Source organism: Mobula hypostoma, chromosome 30, assembly GCF_963921235.1.
Source record: "Mobula hypostoma chromosome 30, sMobHyp1.1, whole genome shotgun sequence".
Taxonomy (NCBI): domain Eukaryota; kingdom Metazoa; phylum Chordata; class Chondrichthyes; order Myliobatiformes; family Myliobatidae; genus Mobula; species Mobula hypostoma.
This window is the reverse complement of record NC_086126.1, coordinates 14,036,599-14,051,071: the sequence shown is the minus strand read 5'-3', so window position 1 is coordinate 14,051,071 and position 14,473 is coordinate 14,036,599. Positions and strand designations below refer to the sequence as shown.

At 49.5% G+C, this 14,473-nt stretch overlaps 2 non-coding genes across 2 annotated transcripts; both read right to left on the bottom strand.

Moving 5' to 3' along the window:
- Positions 1-7,943: 7,943 nt before the first annotated feature.
- LOC134339834 (small nucleolar RNA SNORA57) lies at positions 7,944-8,076 on the bottom strand. The gene has a single exon (XR_010016459.1). It is a non-coding gene; the product is annotated as a small nucleolar RNA SNORA57 (small nucleolar RNA).
- Positions 8,077-9,578: 1,502 nt separating this feature from the next.
- LOC134339830 (small nucleolar RNA SNORA57) lies at positions 9,579-9,711 on the bottom strand. Its single transcript, XR_010016455.1, has one exon. It is a non-coding gene; the product is annotated as a small nucleolar RNA SNORA57 (small nucleolar RNA).
- Between the last annotated feature and the right edge of the window lie 4,762 nt (positions 9,712-14,473).

Here is a 14,473-nt window from a genome sequence, read left to right as displayed (position 1 = left end):
GAAGGACATTCCAGCTATTGAGGGCGTGCAGCGTAGGTTCACGAGGTTAATTCCCGGGATGGCGGGACTGTCATATGTTGAAAGATTGGAGCGACTGGGCTTGTATACACTGGAATTCAGAAGGATGAGAGGGGATCTGATTGAAACATATAAAATTATTAAGGGATTGGACACGCTAGAGGCAGGAAACATGTTCCCGATGTTGGGGGAGTCCAGAACCAGAGGCCACAGTTTAAGAATAAGGGGTAGGCCATTTAGAACGGAGTTAAGGAAAAACTTTTTCACACAGGGTTATGGTTCTGTGGAATGCTCTGCCTTAGAAGGCAGTGGAGGCCAATTCTCTGGATTCTTTCAAGAAAGAGTTAGATAGAGCTCTTAAAGATAGCGGAGTGAAGGTATATGGGGAGAAGGCAGGAAAAGGGTCCTGATTGTGGATGATCGGCCATGATCACAGTGAATGGTGGTGCTGGCTCGAAGGGCTGAATGGCCTACTCCTGCACCTATTGTCTATTGACAAAGAGGTCACTGTTTGGACTCTCTCCTAAGTAGCCCATGAGGGTGTTTGATTCCATTCGAATACGAAGGTGTGATTGTCACATAGTTAATCCCCAGGAGTGGGTTCTCTGGTCAGGGGAGTACCTTTGTGAATACCACTACTGTGTTACCCTTGTTTGGGTGTGGTAGTTCACTAAAGTAAGGCACCCCTGTGGCAAATCACTGTTGGAGTTATTTCGTATGTGGTGGAACTGGATAAGTGGCTATCATAGTTGTGTGTTTGGAGTAACCTTGTGTGATAATCCCTACCTAGTTTGGTAGCTTTACCACTTGAAGACAGTACCTCAGTGATAGACTACTGTTGGTGATAATCCATACGTGGATTCACCTTGTGTCCACCACTTTGGGATGTCCCGTAGCTGAATTCAGGGGTGGTACCACTTGTGTTGAAAGGATATTCATTGAAGATCACTGTCGGTGATATTTCGTGTGTAGAGTGGAACAACTTCGGAGATAAAACCTACTACTATGGCTATTTTGTATTGCTGTCATGGAATCTGTGGAATATCGATGTAATTGCCTTCTCACAACGTTCGCCTTTTGGATTACAAATCTCTCATTAATTAACCAGAGCATTGAACTGAACTATCTTACATTCCATCGTAAGACAGTATCTATTTACCCCTAGGCTTTTTTATTTCCAAACTTCCAAATTTATATACATATAATCTTTGCTAACCTGTTGAATATAATCTGAATCTATATTGCTGTATTGCGTAGTTATTAATAAATAGTATTAGTTAATAGCAATACCAGACTCCAAAGTGTTTTCCATTTCTGCTGGTTCTTTAACCCATCACGGGGTACATGACACCACGTTTCAAAGAAAAATGCGTAAGAGTGAAAGAACAAGCAAGAAAAAATCTTCTTGTGCAGGTCCTGCCGAAGGGTCTCGGCCCAAAACGTCAACTGTTTACTCTTTCTCATAGAGTCTGCCTGGCCTGCTGAGTTCCTCCAGCATTTTGTGCGTGGTGCGTAGAAGCCAAACAAAGAGTTTTGTGGACCATCTGGAAGACGTCACCCGGAGTAGCGCGCGTGCTGGTTTTTCTCCCCCCGCGGGGTGGTCAGTTGATGTTCTTGTTGACGTGTGCTCGATATTTTTTGCACGGGAGGGGTGGGGGGGTGTGACCTCATCCTTTGAACGGTTTCCATGGCTGCCGGTGGGGAAGATAAACCTCAGGGCTGTATACTGCGAACATACCTCAATAAGAAATGTGCTTTGAAGCCTATCCAAGAGGAATTTCTGACTCACCTGTCCGAATGCCTTTCGGATGTTGTAATTGTACCCATCACCCTCATGCGTGGAAAACGTTCAGAAACAAAACCAGGTTTATTTTCCAACATATGCAGTGGAATGTGTTGTTTGGTGGCCACTGTAAGGTGCAAGATATTTTTAAAATTACAACCGTCTCAACAGTGCTAACGAGGAATAGTGAGGGTGCGTTTATGAACCTTGCAAAAATCAAATGGCAGGGTTGTTCCTAAAACGTTGAGCATGTGACTTCTGGCTCCATGTTGGTTGCAATGACAATATCCCAGAAGGCGAGGTCCTTAATGATGGACGCCACCATCTTGAAGACGCCCTCGATGGTGGGGCGGGTTGGGCTCGTGACGGAAGCGGCCCGGCCTCAACCTCTGCACCTCTCGCGATCCCGCGGAGCTCCCCCGTGCCGGTCAGAATGCTCTCTGCCGGACAGGAACAGGACGGGGAGCCTCGTCCAACGCCCGCAAAATACTAGCGCAACTCAGCAGGTCAGGCGGCATCTGTGGAAACGAGTAAGCGGTCGACGTTTCAGGCCAAGTCCCTTCCTCAAGGAAGACGCCAGAATAAAAAGGTGTCGGGGGGTGGGGGGGGGAGAGGAGGCGGCTAGCTGTAAGGTGATAGGTGAAGCCATGCGGGTGGGAGAGGAATCTGGTTGGAGAAGAGAGTGAATAATAGGACAAAGGGAAGGAGGGGCGCCAGGGGAGGTGACAGGCAGGAGAGAAGAGGCAAGAAGCCAGAGTGGGGAATAGAAGAGGGAAGGCGGAAGGAGAAATCGATGTTCAGCCATCAGGTTGAAGGCTACCTAAACGGAATACAACGTGTCACTTCCCTCCACCCTGAGTGTGGCCTTGGAGATGGTGGGAAGTGAATGACATGCTGGATGCAGAGGCTTCATGGGGAGGTAGGCTAGGACAAGAGGAACTCTACCCCTGTTTGGGGGTAGAAAGGTCTCATTGTGGGAACAGATGCGAAGATGAAAGAACTATGAAAAGGGAGTAGCAGGACTGGCTGGTGGCACAACAACATCGGCGCCAGACCCGGGAGCAGAGGTTCCCAGGTTCGAAACCAGTCGGGTCCAGCCCCGAGCACGCTTTCCATCCGTGCCGGGTTGGGTGTTGAAATCGCAACTCGACCTCGTCAAATAAAGGGGAAAATACTGTGAAAATGTCTACGTGAGGAGTGGAGCGCCACAGTCTCTCTCTCTCGCTCTGTGCCTTGGAAAAAGCCATGAAAAATCTATAAGGGATGCACGCAGACGTGCGGGCACAGACTCGCACACAGGCACACACCAAAAAAATATAGCATTTTTTTTTAAAACAGGAGATGCATACATTGTTTTTTTTTACAGGAAACAAGGGGAGTGGGGAAAAGGAATAGTCAAGTTGGTTGTGGGAATTGGTAGGTTTATAACAGTGGTCCCCAACCTCCAGGCCGTGAAGCATGCAGGGGTGCAGTGGTAGCCGGAACGTACCCAGCGCATCTATAAGAAAAAAGCTGAAATAAACAAGCTAATTAATTATGTGCTGGGCAGCACCTAATTAGCTTGTTTATTTTGGCTTTTTTCTTAAAGGTGAGCTGGGTGCATTCTGGCTACCACTGCACCCCTGCATGCTTCGCAGCCCACTGGTTTATAATAGTATTGGGGACCGTTTTACACACCCAACAGAAAGGCAGGGCATTACTGGGGCCTATGCGGACGCCCACGACTACCCCTTGTGTCAGAGCAACTGAGCGACCGCTTAACACCAGATAGACATGGAACTGGCCATTGATCTGTCCCAATCAACATAGCTGCTGTCAGTTGATGCAGCCGGTCAAGGGTTTTTAAGTTCCTACACGTCCATCTCACCAGCAACCTCTCCTGATCCCACCAGACTGATGCAGTGATCAAGACACACCAAGGGATGTACATCAGTACTTGTGGATGAGGATTCTCAAATTCCTACAGATGTGCTACAGATTACCAACAGGTTGCATCCCAGCCTAGTACAGGAAGTGCTCTGGGCTGACAGAACCCACGGAGTATAGCAAACACTGCCTAGTTTGTCACGGGGTCATCAGTCCCTGTCATAATCCATTTTCATGTGGCATGCTGCTCCAGGGCAGAGTTCAGCTGAGGTTCTGCGAGATCGTGATTACAAAACATTGGGTTTTGAACTTCGCGCAACACGTCATGCTGGCGCTCTCAGTGACTGAGCAGCCCCCGTTAGTGGTCTCTCAGCCCACTAACCCCAGCGCGCTGCCGACTGACTTATGGGAGCAAACCAACTCCCGGTGGGGTGGAAAATTGGAGGGCAATTTTCATTCTGAAGGAATTCTTACACATCACTCCACTTCTGGCCTGTCACCTCACTGTCGTAAATGTTGCAAAAAGGCAGATTGTGTAGGTTCAGTATTTTTCCCTCAGTTCTCAGGCTGAGCTTAAGATCAGAAAGGTTCCCACCCACCCAAAAGGGTGACATACTATTCAACATTGTCGATAAATTTTCATGCTGTAAATGGTATTAATTAAAATCAATTTACAACCTTCACAAATTAAATCTACCAAGCCTACCTTGAGAAAATTATATCCCATTTTGGCTAAAACCAATAATAAATTTATTCTGTTTACCTTGAGTTTTAAGATAAACAGTATTAACAGGGATTCCTTTCACCCCAAGTCATACCACTTTGTCTCTTCTACCTCTGGCAGCCTGAAAGCCCAGGTGACCAGAGTCAAGTTCACCTTCTCCCCCAGTGCTGTCAGACTCCTGAACCCATCGTCTCTCTCACATCCCCTTCCGGGTGGCACTACCATGTTCTCCGACCCCTCAATTCCACCCATTACGTCATCACTTCCGCATTTCTTTCTGCGTTGCTGAACTCCATGCCGTTCTGCTGTTTTGTACAGATTGTTCACTCAGTGCATGCTAGTGTACGTTAACAAAAACCTGCCTCGTTTTAGGTGATGCAGGAGTTGCCTGGGAGGCTGCTGGTTTCACAGTGACCCTTCAGCAGGTCTCAATGATTGCAAGTGCAAACCAATATACAACCAAGCAGAGAGATTAAGTAGTTGTGAAATCTTTATTTCATTTTTTAAAAAATCAAATACAAAACAATCAGGGAACAGTCTAAACCTCCATCCGACACAGGGACACTGTACTAACCCACCCCACAGGCTGACACCATAGTGCCATGCTCACCACTGTTACAGCGCCACCAAGAGGAAGAAAGCTGAACTGTCAGTATATGTAGATGAAGGACATTTTTCAAAATGTCCCAGGGCTTGTTACTCCCTCTCTCTCCACTCGCTGCTTGACTGACCAAGCATTTTCTATTTCTGATTTCCAGTATCTTAAACCAGGCAGCACCTATAACCATATAACAATTACAGCACAGAAACAGGCCATCTCGGCCCTTCTAGTCCGTGCCGAACTCTCACCTAGTCCACCGACCTGCACTCAGCCCATAACCCTCCATTCCATTCCTGTCCATATAGCTGTCCAATTTAACTTTAAATGACATCGAACCTGCCTCAACCACTTCTGCTGGAAGCTTGTTAAACACAGCTACCACTCTCTGAGTAAAGAAATTCCCCCTCATGTTACCCCTAAACTTTTGCCCTTTAACTCTCAACTCATGTCCTCTTTTTTGAATCTCCCCCACTCTCAATGAAAAAAGCCTAACCACGTCAACTCTATCAATCCCCCTCATAATTTTAAATACTTCTATCAAGTCCCCCCTCAACCTTCTACGTTCCAAATAAAGACACTTGTTCAACCTTTCTCTGTAACTTAGGTGATGAAACCCAGGTAACATTCTAGTAAATCTTCTCTGTACTCTCTCTATTTTGTTGGCATCTTTCCTTTAATTTACTGACCAAAACTGTACACAATACTCCAAATTTGACCTTACAATGCCTTGTACAATTTCAACATTACATCCCAACTCCTATACTCAATGCTCTGATTTATAAAGGCCAGCATACTAAAAGCTTTCTTCACCATCCGATCCACGAGATTCCACCTTCAGGGAACTATGCACCATTATTCCTAGATTCCTCTGTTCTACTGCATTCTTCAATGCCCTACCATTTACGACGTATGTCCTATTTTGATTAGTCCTACCAATATGTAGCACCTCACATTTATCAGCATTAAACCCCTTCTGCCATCTTTCAGCCCACTCTTCTAACTGGCCTAAATCTCTCTACAAGCTTTGAAAACCTACTTCATTATCCACAACTCCACCTATCTTAGTATCATCTGTATCCAGTTTACCACCCCATCATCCAGATCAGTAATGTATATGACAAATAACACTGGACCCAGTACAGATCCCCAAGGCACCCCACTAGTCACCGGCCCCCAATCTTTATCCACCACTACTCTCTGGAGAGAGAAACACCAAGGGATGCATTTGCCTGGGGAGGCAGCAGACTGGATCCCTTGGAGGACGGAATTATTGCTTTTGTGGAAATCTATCGGTAACCCTGAAGTCGTGATGAATTTTATAACTTTTGTAAATGTAATGTAGCAAAATGGAACCCGCGTGATCCCAGAGTGCTTTGCTAATTTGCTGATGTGGTTGGATAAAGAGCTTGCTTCTAGAGTATGTGGTTTATAGCAGGGAGTGTTTTGACAATGACATGACTAAAAGCAGAGAATGTGGCTCATTCAAGATGGGATGCAAGGTAAGACAGGAATGCAATTAATGACCTCAAAGACATGAAGTTAAACAGAAAAATGATCCGTTTTCAGCTGCAAGATTGAAGCTACCTACCAACAACTTAACACACAAAGGTAATCTTCCCTTGCAAGTAATAAACGCACTTATAATCCAATCCACTGAGATGGTTACTGTCTATTTAGAAGACAGTGAACGGTACATGACAATTTCAAACGGGGAAAGAACTTGGGGGGGCAGGGGGTGGTTGGTCTGCAATGGGACAATAATGAGGGACCGTTTCCTCAGACTGGTGCCTGGGAATAGAGGCAGGAAATTAGGAGGAATATTTGGAATTGAGAATTCTCTGGGCCCTGAATGTGGTTAAGACCAGTAATTCTTTTTACTGAAAGTTCAAGAGGTTGTGGAGACCAGGTAGGGCGGCAGATAAAACCCAGGGTCAGACACAAGAGGACACAGGTGGTGGAGCCCCTGCTGCGTGTGTGGAGTTTGCACGTTCCCCCGTGACCGTGTGGGTTTCGCCCAGTCGCTCTGGTTTCCTCCCACAACCCGAGCAGGTGTAGGTCAATGGGCTGACTGGCCACTGTAAAACAGGATTTAGTGCTTTCCCGGCGAACATCACGAATAAACTCCTCTCGGGCTTCCAGCCAGGCACAGGAGTCGGGTTATAACCAACGTTTTGATGACTAACTCTGCCTTCTCCACCAGGCTTCATCATTAATGAAGAAGACAGAGTTTGTCATCGAAACATCGGTTATCATCGATACCTGTACCCAGCTGCAAGCCCAAGCAGAGTTTACGGGCCACTGCAAGGTCCGCCCACCCCCCAAGTGTGTAGATGAGCGTCAGGAAGTAGAAACAGAACAGAAATGATCATCTTATAACGTGAAATTTGTTTTTTCAGCTGCAGTACAGGGCGAAGATAGAAATCATAAATTAAAAATATTGCAATAAAGGTATAATGAATTAGTGTTCATGGACCATAAATCTGATGGCAGGGGGAATGAGCTGTCTCTGAACTATTGAGAGAATAGGTTTTAGGGGAACAGTGGGGATTGCTCCAAGAGCCGTCATTGACTTGATGGGCCGAATAGTCTGATGTAAGAATACATGGAACTTAGTCACAGCAGGTGAATGGTTTGGCTATTGTAACCTGTTCATTCTGGCACCAACTGCCCCCGCTCATTCACCGGGTGTTTACAGGGAAGCACTCCGGCCTCTGGAACTTGCTCTGACGTTGCTCGCTCCCGAGTGCTGTCCCAGCGAGTCGCAATAACCTGGATAGAGGCAGGACCCAGGGTTAAGCTTTAAAGCTACAAGGATCCGAGAACACCCACACACCCAGAGGAGCGACCCGCGTTTCCTCTCTCAGCAGTGGGAACCAGCCAATCGTGTTCACATGCTGGCATCCCCCCCACCACAACCCTCTCACACCCGAAGTGGGACAGAACCCCAGGAACTGTGTCTCAGCCAATGAGGATGGGACCAGGAGACGGCGGCCCACTGGCACCGAAGACGTGGCGGAGTTTGCTCTCCCTCCGCAAACACACGCACAGGCCACGGGCAGACGCAGGCGTGTCAAGAACAGGAGGGTCCCCGCTTTGGCCGGGAGAGGGGTGGACCGCGACGTACCCGCGGGTCCCAGCCCCGGACTGCTGGGAATGGTCACACGGCCCGCGGACTGCCCGAACATGAACCGGCCCACTTCGCAAGCGGACGGAGACAGCACTTACCCACATGATCTGCGTCCGCGTCGACAGCTCCAGCCAGGGGGAGTCACATTGCCAACCATTCTGCCCCTCCCTTACTATCCCAAGCGGCTGCCTGGTCTCAGTAACTGCACTGGATGTTCAGTGGCCACCCCCCACCCCGAGGAGCTACAAGCCTCAGCCACCCCCTCAGTGGAGCCTGTCTTGCATGTGGTGAGCACAGAGCCAAAGCATGGAACACATGACAAGTCATGACATTCACACATTTGGAACTGTACCGCACCGAAACAGGCCTTTTGGCCCAATATACCCATCCCATTCCCAGCACGTTCTCAGCTGAGGCGAATCAGATATCCCGAGGAAGTCACAGCCTGATTCTTGACTGCCTGCTCCCCCAGTGCCATTCTCTCCAGACCCTGCCTCCACATCGCCCGACCCTCTCCCCACTCAACCGCACACCTCTGCTGAGACTGGCTGCAGGATTGCATGCTTTACTAGGACCACCTTGTCCCCGGCCAGACTCCCACCACCTCCCCACTGGGGGCTTCTGACAGGAGTCCATCGCCTGAACCTCACCCACCTGAGAACCGGTCAAACACTGGGTGAACCCCCCACCCCCTCCCCTCCAGTCCTACACTCATACACTCAGCAATGTGACCCCCCCCACTCCAGAACCAGCTGCAGGGATCGAACGCCAGCTCGCCACCTGTGGAAAGAACAGCAGGGTTAGTGAAGTGAACTTCCCCACTGTGAAATAGCAATAGCATTCCCAATGCAGAGAAACAGGCTGTGAAGATGAATCTGAAATGTATTTATAATTCATTTATTAAAATAAAAGCAGGCCCTTCAAGCCACATCAGCCAGCAATCCCCCATTTCAACCCCAGCCTAATCACAGGACAATTTACAATGACTAATTAACCTACCAACTGAAACATCTTCGGACTGTGGGAGGAAACCGGAGCACCAGGGGGAAACCCAGGCGGTCACAGGGAGAACATACAAACTCCTTACGGGCAGCGGCAGCAATTCAAGCTGGGTGACCCGCACTGTAAACCGTTGTGGCAGCCGCTACACTACTGGGTGAAAAATAACTGCGTAGGAGTTACTGAATCAGAAAATGGGAGAAGGGCAGTGGTAACTGACTTGGGAGAATTACACCGCTCGCTAGTGGACGGAATTGCCAGTGCAGCTGGAGAACGAGCCGAGCTGCCAGAGGAAGTGGCTCAGGTAGCATCTTTAGGAAGCACCCGGACAGGTGCGTGAGAGGGATAGACAGCACTCGGATAGACGAGGGCTGAATGCCAGAAACTGGGATTAGCTGGGTCGGCACTGACTGGTCAGGCCGAGTGGCTCTATGCCCAGCAGAACCCCTCCGCAGCAATGAAGTGTCTCAGCCGACGAGGATAGGACCAGGAGACGGCGGCCCGCTGGCACCGAAGACTTGGCGGAGTTTGCTCTCCCTCCGCAAACACACGCACAGGCCACGGGCAGACGCAGGCGTGTCAAGAACGGGAGGGGTTTGTTTTAGAATGCGCCCACCCCCCCACGAGGAATCATAAGATCACTGCCAGGAAACACACTCTGGCCACTCAGCGACATGGCGATCTCAGGCCTTTGGGTCATCACCCAGCTCCTTACAAGAAGCGCTCAGCCCTTCTCGTCCCCCAGTACACTCTCAAAAAATGTGCCCATTCCCAATTAACTAGCACACAGAAAATCTCAGAATTTCCTCCCGGTGACCGTGTGGGTTTCCTCTGGGTGCTCCGGTTTCCTCCCACAATCCAAAGACATACCCGTTGGTGGGTTAATTGGCCAGTGTAAATTGCCCCGTGATGAGACTAGGGTTAAATGGCGGGGGGAGGGGTTTACTGGGTGGTGTGCCACGAAACAGGCCACAAGGCACTGTATCCAATACTTTAAAAGAATACCCGCAGCATCAGTAGAGGCAGAGGATTTATTCTTAAACTGAAGCATCAAACTTCTCTTCACAGATGCTGCCCAACTTTATAGGGAATGTGAGATAAATAGGATCAGGTTAGGGAACAGTTCAAAGGTTTAATTTAATGTCAGAGACTGTATACGGCATACAACCTGAAATTCTTACTCTTCGCAGACAGCCACGAAACAAAACCCCATAGGTTGAATGATAGAAGAATCCAAGCCCCTCCCCCATTAAAATGGTGTTAAATGGTTAGTACAGACGTATTAGGCCAAAGGCCCTGCCTCTGTGCTGTGTCTCCCTCCACCTCTTTCTCTATTTCGTCTTTTTTTAAAAAAAGAAAATCCTGACTGGAGCTGGAAGCATTTAGCCTGTGTGCCACAAGACACAGGAAGGTCCAGTGTGGGCCGATGTTTAGCAAATTCCACTCACGCCACAGAAACGCTAGAGCCAACTGGGCAGCTCGATCCTTTACCCCACATTCCCCTGCAACTCCTAAGAGTGCTATATGAGGTCATTCTTACCCTCGGCCATTAGGCTCTATAATGAGCTAACCCAGCGGTCCCCAACCACCGGGCCACAACACGTGCTGCCGGGCCGCGAGGAAACAATACGAGTCAGCTGCACCTTTCCTCATTCCCTGTCACGCACTGTTGAACTTGAACATAGGGTTGCCAACTGTCCCGTATTAGCCGGGACATCCCGTATATTAGGCTAAATTGGTTTGTCCCAAACGGGACCGTCCTTGTCCCATATTTCCCCCACGAAGGTACAGTGTTCCGATGAAACCTTTCATGCCAAAATGGCGTAAAGCAAAGAAGCAATTACCATTAATTTATATGGGAAAAATTTTTGAGCGTTCCCAGACCCAAAAAATAACCTACCAAATCATACCAAATAACACATAAAACCTAAAATAACACTAACATACAGTAAAAGCAGGAATGATATGATAATTGCACAGCCTATATAAAGTAGAAATAATGTATGTACAGTGTAGCTGGGAAGATTAAGCCAAAACCGATTTGTGGGCGGAAAAAAAATCAGCACGTACGTGCATGCGCACACAGGTGCCCGCGCAAGGCTTCATGGTCATGGTAGTCTTTCCTGGGGTAAAGTGTCCCGGGATTTGACTGCTACTTTTGTCCCTTATTTGGGAATGAGCAAGTTGGCAACCCTAACTGTAAAAGACATGTTGAGGTGAGTTTAACCCTACTTGAACACTCCCACCCCCACCCCGGCCGGTCCGCATAAGTATTGTCAATATTAAACCGATCCACGGTGCAAAAAAGGTTGGGGACCCCTGATCTAACCTACAGCTGGGGAAGTGATGACCCCCCCCCCGCCGTTAGACTGTTTGAGGTAACTAATTGTTTATTCTTTCTTACTTCTCTTCTAATACTTGTGTATCTGTGCACTCATAATGCTACTGTGATACTAACTTCCTTTGGGATCAATAAAGTTTCTATCCAAGCTATTCACACACTGGGGGCAGTTTATCGCAGCTGATTGCTGCACCAACCGCAGCGTCTCTGGGGTAAAGGAGGAACAGGCAATGAAGATTCGGCCGTAATCACATGGAATCTGAACAGGCTCCCACCCCTATTCACAAACACAAGAGATTCTGCACATGCTGGAAATCTTGAGTAACAGACACACAGGCACAAAAAGCTGCAGGAACTCAGCAGCCACAGCTATAGAGTGGATTAAACAGACACTTCATCTTCTCAGCCCAGAAAGTCAACTTCGATCCCCTCTGCAGATGCTGCCTGACCTCCTGAGAATATCCAGCATTTCTGGGTGTGCGTGTTAGTCCATATTTCCAGCATCTACAGAATCTCGTGAATCAGGAGGAAAAATAAAAATGAAATTATCTATATTTCGGGTCAAAACTCTGCAACATAGCTTCCCAGCCCAATCAAGAACTTCCAACTGTTTCTTTTCGGCTTATATTTCACTGTTTTGCAAATTTCTCACTGCAGTCTTATAAAAAGCTCGCTAATGCTGCCAGACAACAAATACAATTCCAAGAGGCGTCTTTCTGCACCCGAACACAGGCAACAGCAAATGTCATTCTGATGGGTCAAAAAGTTCGGAGCCACGTGGTCACCGACCTGCCGGCTCCGACCTTACTCCGGTTCTGCGCCTGCGCTCGGAACCCACATGCCCACCGTGCGCAGGCGCGGAACCTAAAAGCCGTGACAGTTGCCGGCGGGCCAGGGCCCCGGCAAACCGAACGGGCGCAGTCCCGGGGGAACCGACAGACTTCTCGGTGAAGAGAAGGGTGGATGTTTATGCCAGTAGGGAATTAAGCCGTCACTGATTGAACCAGTCCGCCCCCAAAATCCGGTTTTAAAGTACACCCATCCTTACCTCATCACTGCCGCGCTCGCCCTGAAGAGAAGGGGGCGACTACTGCCGCCGCCTTTTATAGGGACGAATTGACAAAGATGTTCGCGTTCAGGGCAAGATGGTCCCTTCGCCGTGCTCCGCTACCCCCTAGGGTCTGGGAGGAGAGCTGCACTGACGTCAGAGAAAGGAACGGGGAATTCCCAGTTTGCTCCAGGCTGGAATATCACCATGGCAACAGCATAGGGTCCCACAAGGACATTGCAGCCACTGGAAATCCGCCGGCAGAGTGGCTTTATTGAAAAGATATCCCGGGGAGTGTGTCAGTATTTACAGGGGGTCCCGGGGAGTGTGTCTGTATTTACAGGGGGTCCCGGGGAGAGTGTCAGTATTTACAGGGGGTCCCGGGGAGTGTGTCAGTATTTACAGGGGGTCCCGGGGAGTGTGTCTGTATTTACAGGGGGTGCCGGGGAGTGTGTCAGTATTTACAGGGGGTCCCGGGGAGTGTGTCAATATTTACAGGGGGTCCCGAGGAGTGTGTCAGTATTTACAGGGGGTCCCGGGGAGTGTGTCAGTATTTACAGGGGTCCCGGGGAGTGTGTCTGTATTTACAGGGGGTCCTGGAGAGTGTGTCAGTATTTACAGGGGTCCCGGGGAGTGTGTCAGTATTTACAGGGGATCCCGGGGAGTGTGTCTGTATTTGCAGGGGATCTCGGGTAGTGTGTCTGTATTTACAGGGGGATCCCGGGGAGTGTCTCTGTATTTGCAGGGGGTCTCGGGGAGTGTGTCAGTATTTAGAGGGGATTCCGGGGAGTGTGTCTGTATTTACAGGGGGTCCCGGGGAGTGTGTCAGTATTTACAGGGGGTCCCGGGAGTGTGTCTGTATTTACAGGGGGTCCCGGGGAGTGTGTCAGTATTTACAGGGGGTCCCGGGAGTGTGTCTGTATTTACAGGGGATCCCGGGAAGTGTGTCAGTATTTACAGGGGATCCCGGGGAGTGTGTCTGTATTTACAGGGGGTCCCGGGGAGTGTGTCTGTATTTACAGGGGGCCCGGGGAGTGTGTCAGTATTTACAGGGGGTCCCGGGGAGTGTGTCGGTATTTAAAGGGGTCCCGGGGAGTGTTTCGGTATTTAGAGGGGGTCCCGGGAGTGTGTTTGTATTTACAGGGGGTCATGGGGAGTGTGTCAGTATTTACAGGGGTCATGGGGAGTATGTCTGTATTTACAGGGGATCCCGGGGAGTGTGTCTATATTTACAGGGGGTCCCAGGGAGTGTGTCATTATTTACAGGGGTTCCCGGGGAGTGTGTCTGTATTTACAGGGGGTCCCGGGGAGTGTGTCGGTGTTTACAGGAGTTACCGGGGAGTGTGTCGGTGTTTACATGGGGTCTTGGGGAGTGTGTCGGTGTTTACAGGGGGTCCCGAGGAGTGTGTCTGTATTTACAGGGGGTCCCGGGGAGCGTGTCAGTATTTACAGGGAGTCCCGGGGAGTGTGTCTGTATTTACAGGGGGTCTTGGGGAGTGTGTCGGTGTTTACAGGGGGTCCCGAGGAGTGTGTCTGTATTTACAGGGGGTCCGGGGGAGCGTGTCAGTATTTACAGGGAGTCCCGGGGAGTGTGTCAGTATTTACAGGGGGTCCAGGGGAGTGTGTCTGTATTTACAGGGGGTCCCGGGGAGTGTGTCTGTATTTACAGGGGGTCCCGGGAGTGTGTCAGTATTTACAGGGGGTCCCGGGGAGTGTGTCTGTATTTACAGGGGATCCCGGGGAGTGTGTCTGTATTTGCAGGGGATCCCGGGTAGTGTGTCTGTATTTACAGGGGGATCCCGGGTAGTGTGTCTGTATTTGCAGGGGGTCTCGGGGAGTGTGTCAGTATTTAGAGGGGATTCCGGGGAGTGTGTCTGTATTTACAGGGGGTCCCGGGGAGTGTGTCAGTATTTACAGGGGGTCCCGGGAGTGTGTCTGTATTTACAGGGGATCCCGGGAAGTGTGT